This window comes from Dipodomys merriami, unplaced genomic scaffold (assembly GCF_024711535.1).
Source record: "Dipodomys merriami isolate MVZ:Mamm:240054 unplaced genomic scaffold, mDipMer1.0.p SCAF_48, whole genome shotgun sequence".
Taxonomy (NCBI): Eukaryota; Metazoa; Chordata; class Mammalia; order Rodentia; family Heteromyidae; genus Dipodomys; species Dipodomys merriami.
The window spans coordinates 4,993,728-5,009,124 of record NW_027206046.1 but is presented as its reverse complement, the minus strand read 5'-3'; the positions used below and the strand labels follow the sequence as shown (position 1 = coordinate 5,009,124).

The window sequence follows — 15,397 nt, the reverse complement described above, 5'->3', positions numbered from 1 at the left end:
TAGAGGACAATTGCTCTAGCAGGAGAGGAAGAAGTATACTTAGGTTCCTAGGTGATGTGTTTCCTCTTGGGTTGGTCTGTATGATCTCATAGTGTGTATGAAATACCCTGGGCTGAGATTTGGGGCCTTTCTGCAGTCCTGGGTAGTCTGAATTTGATGTCTGGCCAGGTGGTAGGGGTTGGTGGGCGCATTATCTCAACAATGGTATCATGGCCACCCAGGTACATCGTCTCTGTACCTAACCAGCTGCCTAGCTGGGAACAGGTCACTTCATCTCTGCAGTCTCCTTATCTACACCTGTGAAATTTGTGGATTAGCCTAGTCTAATTGTTTCCAGGTTCTTAGGATTTATGGTTTTGGGAAAAACATAAGAGGACCAGTTTTCAATATTTCTTTGGGCTGGATGTAAACAAAGCTGATGATTGTTACTGCTCAATGAATGTGGGAATTCACTATATATTTGTATACTATTCTCTTTTGTGTTTGGAATTTTTCATAAGAAGAGATTGATGTTCAGTATAGATCCATTTACCTAATGATATGTAAATAAAAGAGTATGTATCTAACAAATGGACTCTTTAGAAAAGAGATTGGGAAAGGAGAGGGAAAAAGAATGAAAGGGAACAGATAATTTTAAAATACATTTTGAAAGCGGATGAATGTGGTAAAAATAGATTGCAACTGTGAAAAGTGAACAAAGAAGCCTTTTGGATTTGTGTTTAGGAGGGGTTATAGAAGGGGTGAGATTAGTTGGAGCATAGTATAAACGTGTAGAAATGAAACAATAAAATTGTCCTCTGTATAACTAATGTAAGCCAATAGAAAAATTCTGACATAAGAGATGAGTAGTCACAAAATGGCTACTATTTACTTATGTCATTTTGTGAACGAGGAAATGTTATGATACAAAAAGAGCAGGAAGTTTCCAATTTGTCTTTAGATTGCAATCTAAAGATATATGCAATCATTATAAAAAAAAAAAACTGATTGCAGCTGGTGGCTTATGCCTGTAATCCTAGCTATTCAGGAAGCTGAGATCTGAGCATCCCAATTCAGAGCCAGCCTGAACAAACAAAACTTCCAGACCCTTATCTCCAAAAAAATCAGGAACTAGAGGCATGGCTCATGTGGTAGGGTGCCAGCCCAGAGTCAAGCCTGCTGCTGGCAATAAATAAATGAATAAATACTTTAATTAATAACAAATGACAAAAAGACTATCTCTGCCCACCTTTTCCTCCATGCTTTCTCTGTAGACTAGTGTATTCCAGCCAGACGCCCCAGCACTAGTCTGAGAACCGGTATTTGGGAAATATTGAAGTAGGCTACAGTTTGTGAGATTGTTTTAGACATGATGAGGGTACAGGAAGGAAGAACTGGGGTTAAACAGAAGCAAAGGGACTATTTCATTGGGAACCTTAAGTAAAAATGGCTCATATATGAAAGCATTAAATTGGCTGGGATTGAACACTGAAATCAGGGGAAGAATGAAAACCTGGCAGTGTTTTTCAGAATCCTGGTAAAGGTGTGTAGATCCTTGACTGTTGTGAGACAGCCTCTGTCCCAGTGACATTTGACAAAAGACTATCAGCCTTTCAGGTGAGTTCCTGGAAGCTAGGGAGGGGTAAGCCAAATGTATATACTAGAATCTGGTGAGGGGCCAACCTCAAGTATGACGAGCTCTAGGCTGGTCAGAGCTCAAGGGGACAGTCTGAAGTGCTGAATCAAGGGAAGTAAGAAAAGCTCCCAGGACAGGGGAGATCTTTCTTACCTGGAGGAGGTCATGATGAGAACTCTCATCTACAAGGTCTGGGGTAGCATGAAAGGGCAAATTATCTGATCTGTGCTTTTCCTGAGGTTTCAGGTCTGAAAGGCATGTGTTGTGTGAAAGTGTATGCAGGGTCAGTGTGGAACAGCACACTTTCCTTTGACTTTTCCTTGGATACTGAGTGCAGAGGGAATTGTGGGTGAAACTCCTCTAAGACCAGGAAGTCATAAGAAAAGTAGCCAAACCACCTGTTCCAGGAGAGCTTGCTCCATCTCTGTGTTTCTGAAAGTCCTGAGTGCTCCCATGTGTCTGTTTGGATTGGAGTGTGGTGGTTCAGTCCTGAACACTTCCTCCCTCTGAGATTACTGCCTTACATTCGTATCAGCATCTTTCACTTTCTGGGAAACTTAAAATGAAATTTGACAGGCTTAGCTGGTTGTTTTTTGTTCTGCCTGCCTTTGCTCTCTGTTTTCTGCCTGAGTGGTGTGCTTCAGTTGGTTGTCTCTGCCCTGAGAATATTTATTCCCTGCCCTTTTATGGAAAAAGCTCTATCAGACAAGAGCAGTGGACACATTTGTCTTAAACATATAGGAACACAGCGATTACCTGAAATCTTGACATTTCTGAAAGTGTATAAAGTCCTGAGTAAATCTTAGCTGTGGCTTTTATTTTTACATAAACTAGAGGAAAGGAGAATTGCTGTAAGGAATCTGGACGGTTCACGTCAGAATAAAATGTAATGAATGAACAATGAAACCAATCAATCATGCTCTGGAGCCTTTCAGAAGGCCAGGACATCCTGAGTGATATCTTGTAGGGATGAGCAATGGAGAATGTAAAAGAACCACTGTAAATGTGATGCTTAAAAGGGTTACACATATGCCATTTTATGTGCATGCATGTAAAAAAAAAGAAGAGTGATTAATGGATGAGGCGGTGATAAATGATTTGTTTATCATCTTATTAATGGCCCATTATATATTCCATAGCAGAATATAAATGCAATATTCCATACTTATCTCCCTGTTCCCTGAAAACTTAGAAGGAGACCATTTTAAATGAAAAACATTGTTTTTGGCTCTCTGGGCATTTTTAGTTTCCAGTGTTCTTTAGGAGAGTCTGTAAGATTCAAAGCAGAGTCTACGTAGATATTTCCTATCCTGTGCCAGTCACTTAAGGGCTCTGACGTCAGTAGAGATAAGTTGTTCTCTGCTTCCTTTTCTTCATTAAAAATTTAATCCAGTGTGCATTTTTGTCCTGCAATCCTCCATTAGACAGTTTCTTTACATTGCTTTCTCTGTTGACTGCATAGCTTTGGCCTTCCTCTCTGAGTGACTGCCAGGCTCAGTAGCATTGTCACATTGGTGAAGATTCCTAGGGGCTGGCTGGGAAGTTGGTTCAGTGGTAGAGTGCTTGCCTTACATGCATGATGCCCTGGGTTTGATTCCTCAGCCCCACATAAGCAGAAAAAGCCAGAAGTGGCACTGTGCTTCAAGTGGTAGGGCACTTAGTCTTGAGCTGAAGAGCTGAGGGACAGCACCCAGGCCTAGAGTTCAGGCCCTACAACTGACAAAAACAAAACAAAACAAAAAAAACATTCTTAGACATGACTCGGGGGTCTTTACTCTGGTGTCTATGCTTAGTAAACATCTTAGAACAATAACAATCACAATTTTCCAGCCCTTTTCCCCCCATGATTAAACTTATTCATGATGTCATAGAACATACTGTTTTCTTGAATTTGGTATCTATTTGTACTTGTCTCATAATTTCTTTTGAAATTAAAAAGTCCTACTGGAGAATTCCAGGCTTGAACCTTTTCTGTGTAAGAATTGATTGGACTTGAACCTTTAAAAACAGTTCTTCCTAGCAGGGCACTGGTAACTCATACCTGTAATCCTAGCTACTCATGAGGTTCAGAGCCTATAGGGTTTGTAATTTGAAGTCCAAGTAGAAAAGTCCGTAAGACTCCATCTCCAAAATGACCAGAGCAATACTGGGCTGAAGACATGGCTCAAGTGCCAGCTGAGCAAACAAACCCAGTTAAGCTTAAGGCCCCAGGTTAAAACCTGGTAACCATAAAATAAATAAATGAAATCTTTTTGGCTGTGAAATCTCATGTCTAGGCAATCTGAAATGATCACCATAGCCATTCTGTGATGTTAATGACCAACCAGAACTCGAAAGTATTCCAGATCTATAAGAGTAGATAGGATATCACTCTTGGGTATATTAACATGATTTTTTAAAGATTAAAATAAATACACTATAAGGTTACCTGCATTGGTGTCTCTGTGTACCACTGGAAAAAGTTGACCCTTGAGGCTCTGTTCTAAATTATTTTATAGCCGATCTGTTATCTAAATAGATAATGATTTATGATTTAGGTACCATTATTATGTACGCATTGCTGAAAATGGAAAACCTCTAAATGGAACCACCAAAGACCCCTACTATCAATGTATAGATTACTATGTTTGTTGTTTTTCTATTCATTGTGTAAGGACGAGATAGTATGCTGAGCTACAGATTTGTTATCTGTGTGAGACATTTCTGGTTCTGTTATACAAAGATGGTTCATAGGGGACTGCTTAAATGGACAGTCCATTTTTAAAAAGATTCTTCCTTGGGCTGGGAATGTAGCCTAGTAGTAGAGTACTTGCCAAGCATGCATGAAGCCCTGAGTTTGATTCCTCAGTACCACATACACAGAAAAAGCCGGAAGTAGCACTGTGGCTCAAGTGGTCAAGTGCTAGCCTTGAGCAAATGAAGCTTAGGGATAGTGCCCAGGCCCTGAGTTCAAGCCCCAAGACTGACCAAAAAAAAAAAAAAAATCTTCCTTTTACACTGCCAAGCCATCTTAAAAAACCCAGCCTCAAGTTTTCTAGGTTCTCATGAATCCTTGATTAAAAGGAAATAGAACCAGGCACTGAAGGCTCATGGCTGTAATTCTAGCTACTCAGGAGACTGAAAGATGAGGATCAAGGTTCAAAGCCAGCCTGGGCAAGAAAGCCTTTGAGACTCCAATTAACCATCAAAACACTAGAAGTAGAGCTATGACTTAAATGGTAAAGTGCCAGCCTTGAGCAAAAAAAAGTTAAAAGACAGTGCCCTGGCCCTGAAATCAAGCCTTTGTATTAGCACAAGACAAAAGAAAAAGAGAGGAAATAAATAAGTTTGAATATCTTTTTTATTTCACATTCCTAAATACTCCCCAATGTACTATGCTTTCTTCAGTTTGTTTTCCTTTGAGGGATTACAACTGACTAGACTTCAGGCTCTGGGCCACTGAGGCTGTCCAAGATACTAGCTTTATTCCCTATCCCTGCTGTGAACGATTTGCAGCCAGCTCAGTGACCAATGGTGAAATCATTGAAATGGGAGCGTGAAGCACTCCATCTCCTTGCTGGCCGAGCTTCTCAGAAGCATGGATTCAGAGGAGAGAGATTTAATTCCTGACATGAAGAAGGAAATAAAAATCGGCAGCAGAGGATAGCAGCGACTTGAGCACCATTCTTGTTTTGTGTAGGTTTCCAAGAACACTGCAGAGCGAAGGAGTCTATGCTAAGTGACAGGAAGAGAGAGCTAAAAGGAATAGAGGGAGTATTTCTAGTGGAGGCAAAGCAAGTTTTCAAGATAAAGTAGAATACTTTCCTTGCTTAGTTGGTGTGAGTTACTGTGACTTATAACTGAAAGACTGAAAACCACACTGGGTTGACCAAGGTAGAAGTTTGTTTTCTTTTTGTTTGTTTTGTTTTTTCCTCAGTTACAAGGTAGTCTGCTGAGGGCTGGTAGGGTCCGCTTGGGAAGGGGATGAGGTTTACTCCAAGAAGAGGAGCAGGCCTTACTTGGGGTAGAATTCTACATTTAGCATTCCTGAAGCTCCCTTACTAGGGAACACAATATAGACCAGTGTTTCTTTATATGAGACAGAAGACTTTTCTCCCAACTGTGTAATAGCTTACTGCTAAGGAACTGGCTCCTGTGTATTATGACCATGTTTCAAACATCAGGTTCACACATCAAGATAGGATTCCAAAGACAGGAGCAGTGGCTTAGCCTGTCATCTAACTTGTGGGAAAGCAGAGATCCGGAGATCAGGAATCCAGTCCAGACCAGGCATAAAAGTAGAACAGATTCCCTTTTACTCAATGTCACACTGACATACTTCTGTCATCCCCAGAACCATGGAGAAGCACAAGGAAGAAAATCTCAGTCCAGGAGAACCAGGGCATAAAGCAAGACCTTATCTTTAAAAATAACTAATGTAAGCCAGGCGCCAGTGGCTCACACCTATAATCCTAGCTACTCAAGAGTCTGAGATCTGAGGGTCACGGTTCAAAACCAACCCAGGCAGGAAAGTCCATGAGACTCTTATCTCCAATAAATTAGCCAGAAAACCAGAAGTGGCACTGTGGCTCAAGTGGTAGAGCACTCACCTTGAGCTGAAGAGCTGAAGGACAGTGCTTAGGCCCAGAGTTCGAGCCTTATGACCAACCAAAACAAATGTAAAAAGGGACTTGGAGGTATGACTCAAATGGTAGAGTACCTACTTAGTAAGCAAAAGACCTTTAATTCAGTCCTCAGCACTGCCAGAGAGAGACAGAGGCACAGAAAGAGAGCTCCTTGAGGCTAGTTCAAGGAACTATAAATTCTTCCCTCTCTCCCATGGTCGCTCTGGAGTCACATGCTGAGAAGTCTGTTAGTGGAGCTGTCTGCCAGATTTATTAATGCATGCTTTAGGCACATTGAGAGGTGAGGTTTATTATACAGTGAGCTGTGTACCCATCACTGGCTCCATGATATTACTTCTTAGCCAAGTTTAATTCGTCTGTACTTTTTTTCTCTTCCCATTTAAGTATGTCTTTTTTTTTAATCTTTCTAGTTGCTCATAAGTCAGACAGTCTAAAAGATAGGACTTAAGGTGTCCTGGATAAGGGTTCTGTTTTTATCAACCCTCAAAACTGGAAAACTTACCAGTATTTCTTTGAGATCAAGGGAATTATCAAGGTCACAAGGATATTTTTCTCAGTTGTCTCCCTTAGTTTCTTTGGATCAGGGTGAGGATTTGGCATAGTCATCGGTAATTACTTGCTGTGTCTCCAGTCCCCTTATGGTTTATGTGTTCTCTTTCCATGTCCCCCAACCTCCCTCTCTCTGGCTTGTTTGTGGAAGGCAGTGGGTTGTTTATTCTTGGGAGCTAGATTCTTAGAGATTGTCCCTCATCCCTTATCTAGGAACATATGATTCTGTCTGGAGGCACTCTGCTTATGAGAAAAACTGTCTTTTCTATCAAAGTGTATTGCTTAAAAGTGATGTGGCTCTTGTTAAGGAAAAGAGGAACTGATCTGGGATTAGGAAAGTGTTTTGGTTTTTTTTGGGTCCGGTCGTGGGGCCTGAACTCTGGGCCTAGGCGCTGACCCTCAGCTCTTCAGCTCAAGGCTAGTGCTCTACCACTTGAGCCACAGCGCCACTTCTGGCTTTTTTCTTTTTGTTTATGTGGTGCTGAGGCATCGAACCCAGGGCCTCAGGCATGCAAGGCAAGCGCTCTACCACTGAGCCACCTTCCCAGCCCAGGAAAGATTTTTTTTTAAATGTGAGGTTTTGTTTTAAAATAGTTTATTTTCTAGATGTAATTAAAACATACCACAGATTGTTCAAGAAATAGCAGCGGGTATGGGTACTTTTTGAGATTACTTATGTACTGTTATTCTTATTTCAGAGTCACTTTATGTAAATACATTTTACTCTATTCAGATTAGCCTGCCAGGAGCAGATTGTGGACCTGAACTCAACCAATCTGAACAGAGAGGCGGGGCCTGCTGCCTTAGAGATAAATAGGGAGCAGCCTGCCTGCTCTGTCTTTGATTGCCAGATTTTTGGCTAGTGGTGTACCTTTCTGCAGAAGTAAATTTTGCCTTGATGAGACAATTCTTTATTTTTGTGTCTATTCTTACTCCAATGATTCCTGGAGAGCAGACTTATAACAATGATTACAACTGGGGTGCTACTGACATCTAGACAGTAAGAGCCATGAATGCTGGTGATCATTCATCCTATAATGCACAGAACAGTGGAAGACAAAGAATTACCACTCCCCACCCCCGCCTCCTACCTCCCCCACAAATGATAAGGAAACCAAGGCTGAGAAACCCTGTGTTTTCTGTAGGTTTGATTTTGATAATTATATCCTTACTGTACTTTTTAAAAAAATATGTTCCTCTGTTACTTGTCTTTTTCTCTAGTTTGTTACTTATACCTCAAGGTTTGGGGAGAATCAAAATTGTCTGAGTGGTTTGTGGTATTTGTTTGTTTTATAGAAAGCCTATTATCACAGACACATCATGTATTTTCACTAAGAAATGCATAGTGACTGGTAGTGTTGCTTTTTGTTACATTATTTGGTCATGGATGATCATTGCCTCCATTCTTGAATTCATTAGTGCTGGTGAAATAGTGATGCTCTTCATAAGCGGGGCCTTCTAGCTATGTCCTATGGCAAGAGGTTTCGAAAGGTATGCCTTGGGGGTATTTTCTAATAAGGCACTTATCTCATTTGTGAGGAATCAATCCCATAACCTAATCCTCCCCTAGCACCTCACTTCCTAATACCACTATGTTGGGGACTCAGTTTTAATGTATGATGTTTGGAGGATGAAGACATTTGATCCATGTGAGGTGTTTGCCTTTATCTCAGTCTTCTCTTCATTGTGTCTCTTCCCATTCAACAAGGAGCGATTGAAAATACTTACGTTTTTATTTCCTTGTAGTGTTTATGCATGTAGAACTACGTGCATGTTTTCATATTTGCCTGTCCCTTAGATGAGCAGCAGCATGCAGTGCCCACTTCCCTCTGCTTTACTTCTTTCACTTAACCTGCATACCCCTCATAGCTGCATAATCTGCATAACCTCATAGCCTCATAACCTGCATAGCTATCTCCCTAGCCCTCCAATGCATGAATTTGTTCCCATTTATCTAACCTGGGCCCTGAAAGTAGACATTTGGGAATTTTTCCCATCTTGTACTATTACAAATAGTTCTCCAGGGAATAGTCTTTGAAAATCTAACCTCATGGAAGTGAAGTATGTATGACCTTTTTGTTTATTTGCTTCTTTTTGGTCTCAGTACTGAGGCTTGAACTCAGGGCCTGGATGCTGTCCCTTAGCTTTTTTTTTTCTTTTTCTCAAGGCGGGCACTCTACTACTTGAGTGATAGCTTTTTATTGGTTAACTGGAGATAAGAGTCTCACAGACTTTCCTGTCCAAACTGGCATTGATCTGCAATCCTCAGAGCTCAGCCTCCTGAGTAGCCAAGGTTTAGGCATGAGCTACCAGCATCCAGCTAGTATATCATTCACTTTGTGAAGAGGAAAAAGTATGTCTGCAGACTGAGGACTAAAGAGACCTTTGGAGGGAGAAAGGAAAAGGGAATAATGTTTAGGAGAAATGAGAAGAGCATGTTGGAAGACAGACACTGCAGTTTCAAGTAGCAGTAAATAAGGCTTCTGGGAAGGTTGGATAGTGGGCTATGTTGGAGACCAAGGGCTATAGATTGTACTTTGCAGGCCAGGGGTTCACAGACTTTTCCTGTAAAAGACCAGAATGGTAAATATTTTAGGATACTGTCTGGATTGTAGCTACTTAGCTCTACAGTTGGAGCACCAAAGACCACCATCAGCAGTTCGTAAATGAGGATAGCCATATCCCAATTAGACTGGATTTATCAGCACTGAAATTTGAATTTTATATAATCTTCATAGATTATAAAATATAATCTTTTGAGTTTTAATTAAAACAAAAAAACACAACAAACAGAAGCTGTGCACTGGTAGTTTATGCCTGTAATCCTACCTACTCAGGAAGTTGAAATCTGAGTATCACAGTTCAAAGCCAGCCCAGAAATAAAAATCTTTAACGCTCTTATCTCCAGTTAACCACCAGAAAACTGGAAGTAGCACTGTGGCTCGAGTAGTAGAGCACTTACCTTGAGCTGAAGAGCTCAGGGACAGTACCCAGGTCCAGAGTTCAAGCCTTACAACTGACAAACAAAAAAGTTTATTTGAAAAGGAAAGGGAAGCCATGAAGGTAGGAAGACACTGTTCAGAGAGAAGTGTAATAGCACCAGTTTGGAGGGATGTTATTACAGTATCTCCTCCTCTGGGCTAGCTTTGTGCTGATTGCTTGATGGGTTGCACATGTATCAAACTAGCTCTTAGCATTGGTTGAGCAGGTATTCCATGGTAGAGCACTTGCCTACCATATATAAGGCCCTGGGTCAATCTCCAGGACAATACACAAAAATTAATTAACAATTAAATAGGTTTGTTTTTTTAAATCCTATCTTGTAGGCTATAGTTTACTAGCCTCTTCTCTAGGCATTTGGGGAGCTATGGATAATCCTTAAGCATAAAAGGTACCTTTTAAGAGGGTTGTGGACAGCTTTATCAATGTATCATTAGGCAGGTGCTCAAGCTTAGAAGCTGTGGGTAGTGGTAGGGTGGGTAGAGTTGCAAGCAGCCTATGGAAGAAGAAAGCAACTTTCTTGGGCTGGGAATGTGGCTCACTGGTAGAGTGCTTGCCTAGCATGCATGAAGCCCTGGGTTCCATTCCTCAGTACCACTTAAACAGAAAAAGCTGGAGGTAGCACTGTGGATAAAGTAGTAGAGTGCTAACCTTGAGCCAAAAGAAGCTCAGGGACAGTGCCCAGGCCCTGAGTTTAAGCTCCAGGACTGGGAAAGAAAGAAAGAAAGAAAAAGAAAGAAAGAAAGAAAGGAAGGAAGGAAGAAAGGAAGGAAGAAAGAGAAAGAAAGAAAGAAAGCAAATTTCTTCTTTCCCTTTTCTTTTTCTTTATTATCTGAGATTGAAGAACTGCTAGGAAGCATGTATTATATTATTTGATATGAAATTTATATTTATTTCTAAAAGCTCTGTTCTCTAAGCTTGCACACAGGGAAAGCTTCACCCCTCTATTCTATACTCTGAGGACTTAAGAGTACAGTTGTCTCCATTTTCACCTCCTTCTACCCCTATTAGCCAGGTTCTGAGCTCCATTCAAAATTGAGCCTTCACTAGTGGCTGTCTTATATGCTTTGTTTCACCCTCCGTTCACAGACTGTTTTGAAAATAGCAGTTTTGTTTGTGGGAGGAGACTCAAAGCCGATGGAAATGAAAAGTACGTTTTTGTATAATGGAAATTATTAGAGCAACTTTTAAAATGTCACCGCCGATTAATGCAGACAAGAAGGAGCTACGCATATTAGAAAGTAGGTCAAGTTATCTCATGTTTATGAATGAGATGAATTACAGTGTAGGTTTAGGCTGATAAAAGTGGGCAAGGGTAGAGTTTATATGGATTATCCTAGCCTAAATGATATTACACTAAAATATAATTAAAATAAGCTCAGTTTGTTTCTCTAGCCCAATATTTTACAGATTTAATAATGTAGTAAAAGTAGTGGGTTTCTTGTTATTTAGATTTCCTAGACTGGACATCAAATTGATAGGGGGAAATATAAAATTGGAGATTTCACCAGGGAAGATACTTGGAAGACGTGAAGCTCTGTCTTTTAGGTTAAGCTATGTATTTACTATTTCCAGTACCATTTCTTCTCTCATCATCAGGCTGTTTTTGCAACTACTAGTATGAAAAATGGTTAAGTTAGGAATTCAGGTTCTGCTGTCTCCGACCCTACACCTCTCCCGTGAACAGATCTTACTTCTTGTGAATTCTGGAGCTCTGTGATCTTCCAGTGACTGGGTTCCAAATTGGATGACCTATGAGCCCGTGTCTCAATGATGTTAGGGTTAGGTTGGCCCTGCAGCTTCTCCATGCTACAATGAGGGGGTCCATGATGCTTGCCACTACTTCCAGCCAGCTTCTGACATCCTATCATAGCTCTTTATGGATTCATGCTACTGTAGCTGGATGCTTGAACGTCAGTGGTCAGAACTGAATTTCCCCTCCTTAACTCTATGTGGTGCATTTTGATATGTAGTTTCAGTACAAGACCAATTTCTAGTTAATTAGTCTGAGTTTAGCCATGTTAATGATAGCTGCAAAGGTATCATTTGCCATTTCAAACAGACTGTGGGGGGGGGCGGGGTCGGTGGTACTGGAATTTGAATCAGGGCTTCCTGCTTGATAGGCAGACACTCTAACCACTGAGTTATGACTCTAGTCCACTCAAACAGATCTTTTTGAGGTTAAAAATTGCTAGACAATAGTAGGAAAGGAACACCTATGTCTTGACAGTGACGTGTTTGATGACGATTATAATCCAGGCCAGAAGGTAGTATGGACTTGTCCTTATATAGAATGATGGACCAAAATACTGTGCCCAGTATTCCTTGCTTAAGCAGTCATTGTGTTAACCAGGTATAAGTCAGAGATACAGCATTTGATCACCATGGTCATTCTGGCTAGCTTCCTGGCTACCACATTTTTCTTTGGTAATTAGTCAAAGCCTTTTTTTTTTAAATTCTGGATAAGAAACACCAGCCACAGGGAAGTAGAAATGGGATACTTCAGACAGTATCTTGAAGCTGGCAGATTTGTGTTCAAGTCCCTGCACAACACTTCATAGGTTTATAAGTGTTGGCATATGTTGACGGGTATATGTGCCTCCCTATAGTAAGTCACTACTCAGCTCAAGCCAAAACTGAGCACCAGGCTCCCTGGAGGGCAGCTGCTTTACTGTGATGGCATCATTCTCTCCACTCCCACCAATATCCCCACTGCAGCCTGAGAATGCTCTTTCCTCCTTTCCTGCTGTGCTTCCCACAGGGTTAGTCTGGGACTTTCCTGGCCCATGATGCTGTGTCCTGAGGATGTTGCTTTCCTTGTGTGCTTGTGAGCTTTCTTCTGCCCTTCAAACGCCCTTGGATTCCTGTTAAACATTCCCTTTCCTCCCGGGAACAAATCTCTTAATGCTTAATAGACATCTGAGGTCACTGAAGTCACGGTAGCTTTTTATTTGTCACCCAGACATCAAGACCTTATGCTAAGACTTGAAAGGATGATGGCAGCCCGGCCTTACCAGCCCGCCTTCTTAATGAGATTACTGATTCCATTTCAGCGATGGTTTCCAGCTAAAATGCCTATAATTCCATTGCCTTTGCATTTTTTTTTTCTTTCCTGACTCCATCTCTCCTTTGACTTCCTGGTAATCCCTAAGATAAAGCAAGTGACAGTAGTTGGAAGCATACTGGCCTCTGATCTTGACTGGTTGTGCTCTAGTGGAGGTTTAGAGAAAATAGAAGGAATAATCAACATAAGGTTTTTGAAAATGATCCAAGTGGGTTTGTGTGGATGGCTCCCATTTGCTTTTGGCTGCCACTTGGTTTTATTCCTTAGAGTTTCTTCTTTGACTCCTGTGAAGCAACTGACTCCTCCACATTTCTGCTGGTTGTGTGTGTGTGTGTGTGTGTGTGTGTGTGTGTGTGTGTGTGTGTGTGTGTGTGTGTGTGTGTGTGTGTGTGTGTGTGTGTGTGTGTGTGTGTGTGTGTGTGTGTGTGTGTGTGTGTCCATACCTGGAGAGTTTCTGCCTCCCTCTTTTTTATTGAACTGGTAATTTTTAATTTTTATTGTTATTATTAAGGTGGTGTACAGAGGGTTTACAGTTATATGTCAGGTAATAAGTACATTTCTTTTTGGACAATACCACCCCTTCCCTCACTCTCCCAATTTTTCCCTCCTGTGTCTACCCACAAGTATATAGCTCATTTTCAACATAGTGTCTAATGAGTACCCCTGCTGCATTTGTTCACCCTTTGTCCCTCCAGTTCTGTGACCTCCTCACCCTCCCAAAGACAGATAAATGAACAAAAAGGAAAGAAAATCAAAACAGCAGCAAAGAAAAAAAAAACTCTGTATATTTCCATTTCCTGGAGTTCATTTCTATAAATACCACTTTGTATGATCAGATGCACATAGGCATTGCTCCTTTGTGATCCTCTCCTACGAGTATCTTCCTTTTTTCTCACTGTATGAATGCCTGGAGTCCTGTATAATTTATCATGTCTCCATGTATTAAAGGTTTAGCTTCTGCATATGAGAGAAAACAAGCCATTTGTCTCTCTGAGCTTGCCTATTGTGAATAGTGAATTGTGGATGTGCAGTTGTCTTTATCATATCCTGGCTCATGATGTTCAAAGTAGATGCCTAGCAGTGGTATGGCTGGGTTGTAGAGAAGATCTATGTTTAATTTCTTTGAGAAGCCCCCAGACTGCTGTCCAGAGTGGTTGTACTAGTTTACATTCCCACCAGCAGTGCAGCTGGGTTCCTTTTTCCCAACATCCCTGCCAACATTTGTTCTTCAAATTCATGCTGTTGGCCATACCGCCTTCTTTTTAAGGTTACTATGAGCATTCCTAAGCAGTGCTTTCCACATGTTAAGTACAGTGAATTGTCATGCCTATGCACATGACAGCCAGCCATGCTTTGCACCTGCGTGCTTGACTTTCTTCCCTCTAATGTCTAACCTCAACAACTTTGAACTCAAGCTGCTAGTTATTTTGTGTAAACTCTGACATTTTTGTTAGGCTTTTGCCAAGGATTTGAGTTGTGTGTCAGATACTTTGGTACATCTCAAAATTTGAGTTTGGTTTAAAAAAAATCTTTGGAGTTAGTGTGTGATACCAAATTCTTCTAGTATCCTGTTTCTAGTTGACTCATTTATTCACCCAGCAAACATTTAGTGGACATCTACCACAGACTAGACATTCTGCTGGATGTTGGAGGCTTTATTGTTTACTATGGTGGAAAAAAAAAACATTTTGAGATGTTGGTAGAGAGGGCTTAAGACAGAGAGTTGCAGGGCTGGGAAGGTGGCTCAGTGGTAGAGCGCTTGCCTTGCATGCCTGAGGCCCTGGGTTCGATTCCTCAGCACCACATAAGCAAAAAGAAAAAAGCCGGAAGTGGTGCTGTGGCTCAAGTGGTAGAGCGCTAGCCTTGAGCTGAAGAACTGAGGGACAGTGCGCAGGCCCAGAGTTTAGGCCCCACGACGGGACCAAAAAAAAAAAAAGACAGAGAGTTGGGACTGATCAGTAGAATTTTTCTCAAAGAATAGAGTGAGTGGGTGTCCACAGAGGAGTTGAAGCTGAATGAGCTCTAGTCAAATCCAGTTTCCCAAAGTGCACTGACTGAGTATTGAAGTATGTGAGAACAGATTTGTAGAGCCTAGCTGTTAGAATAATAGTTTCCTAGTGTAGGAGAAAGAACAGAGAGGTGTTTATGAGTTTGAATTGTCCAGATGTAGGTGATCAATGGTGAGATGGGAGGGGGCGGTGCCGAGGACGCTTCTCTCATTCCTGGCCTCAGTAAATGGGTGAATGCTGATGTTATGGGTGACTAGGAATGGGAGTGGAACTAAGGAGTGGACTGGGAGCCAGCTTGGAAGGAGTAGGGCGAGTCAGAGGTGATGAGTTCATTTCTGATGGAGATGAATTTGTGTACGCTTGTGGAAGATCATGGGGAGTAGACTTGGATAAAAAGTGCAGGGGAGAAATCTGGCTCTGCGGATGCATGCAGCTCCCAGAGCAATGAGCAAGACTGAAGAGTAGAAGAAGACGAGCTAAGATGGAGACACAAGGAAAATCATACTTAATAAATGAAGGTCTGTGAAGGCACTGA

The 15,397-nt window shown here is 41.4% G+C and overlaps 1 protein-coding gene across 3 annotated transcripts in view; it reads left to right on the top strand.

Annotated features, from left to right (window-relative positions):
- Tln2 (talin 2) overlaps window positions 1-15,397 on the top strand; it is a 340,789-nt gene that overhangs the window by 142,183 nt on the left and 183,209 nt on the right. The window lies entirely within an intron of this gene.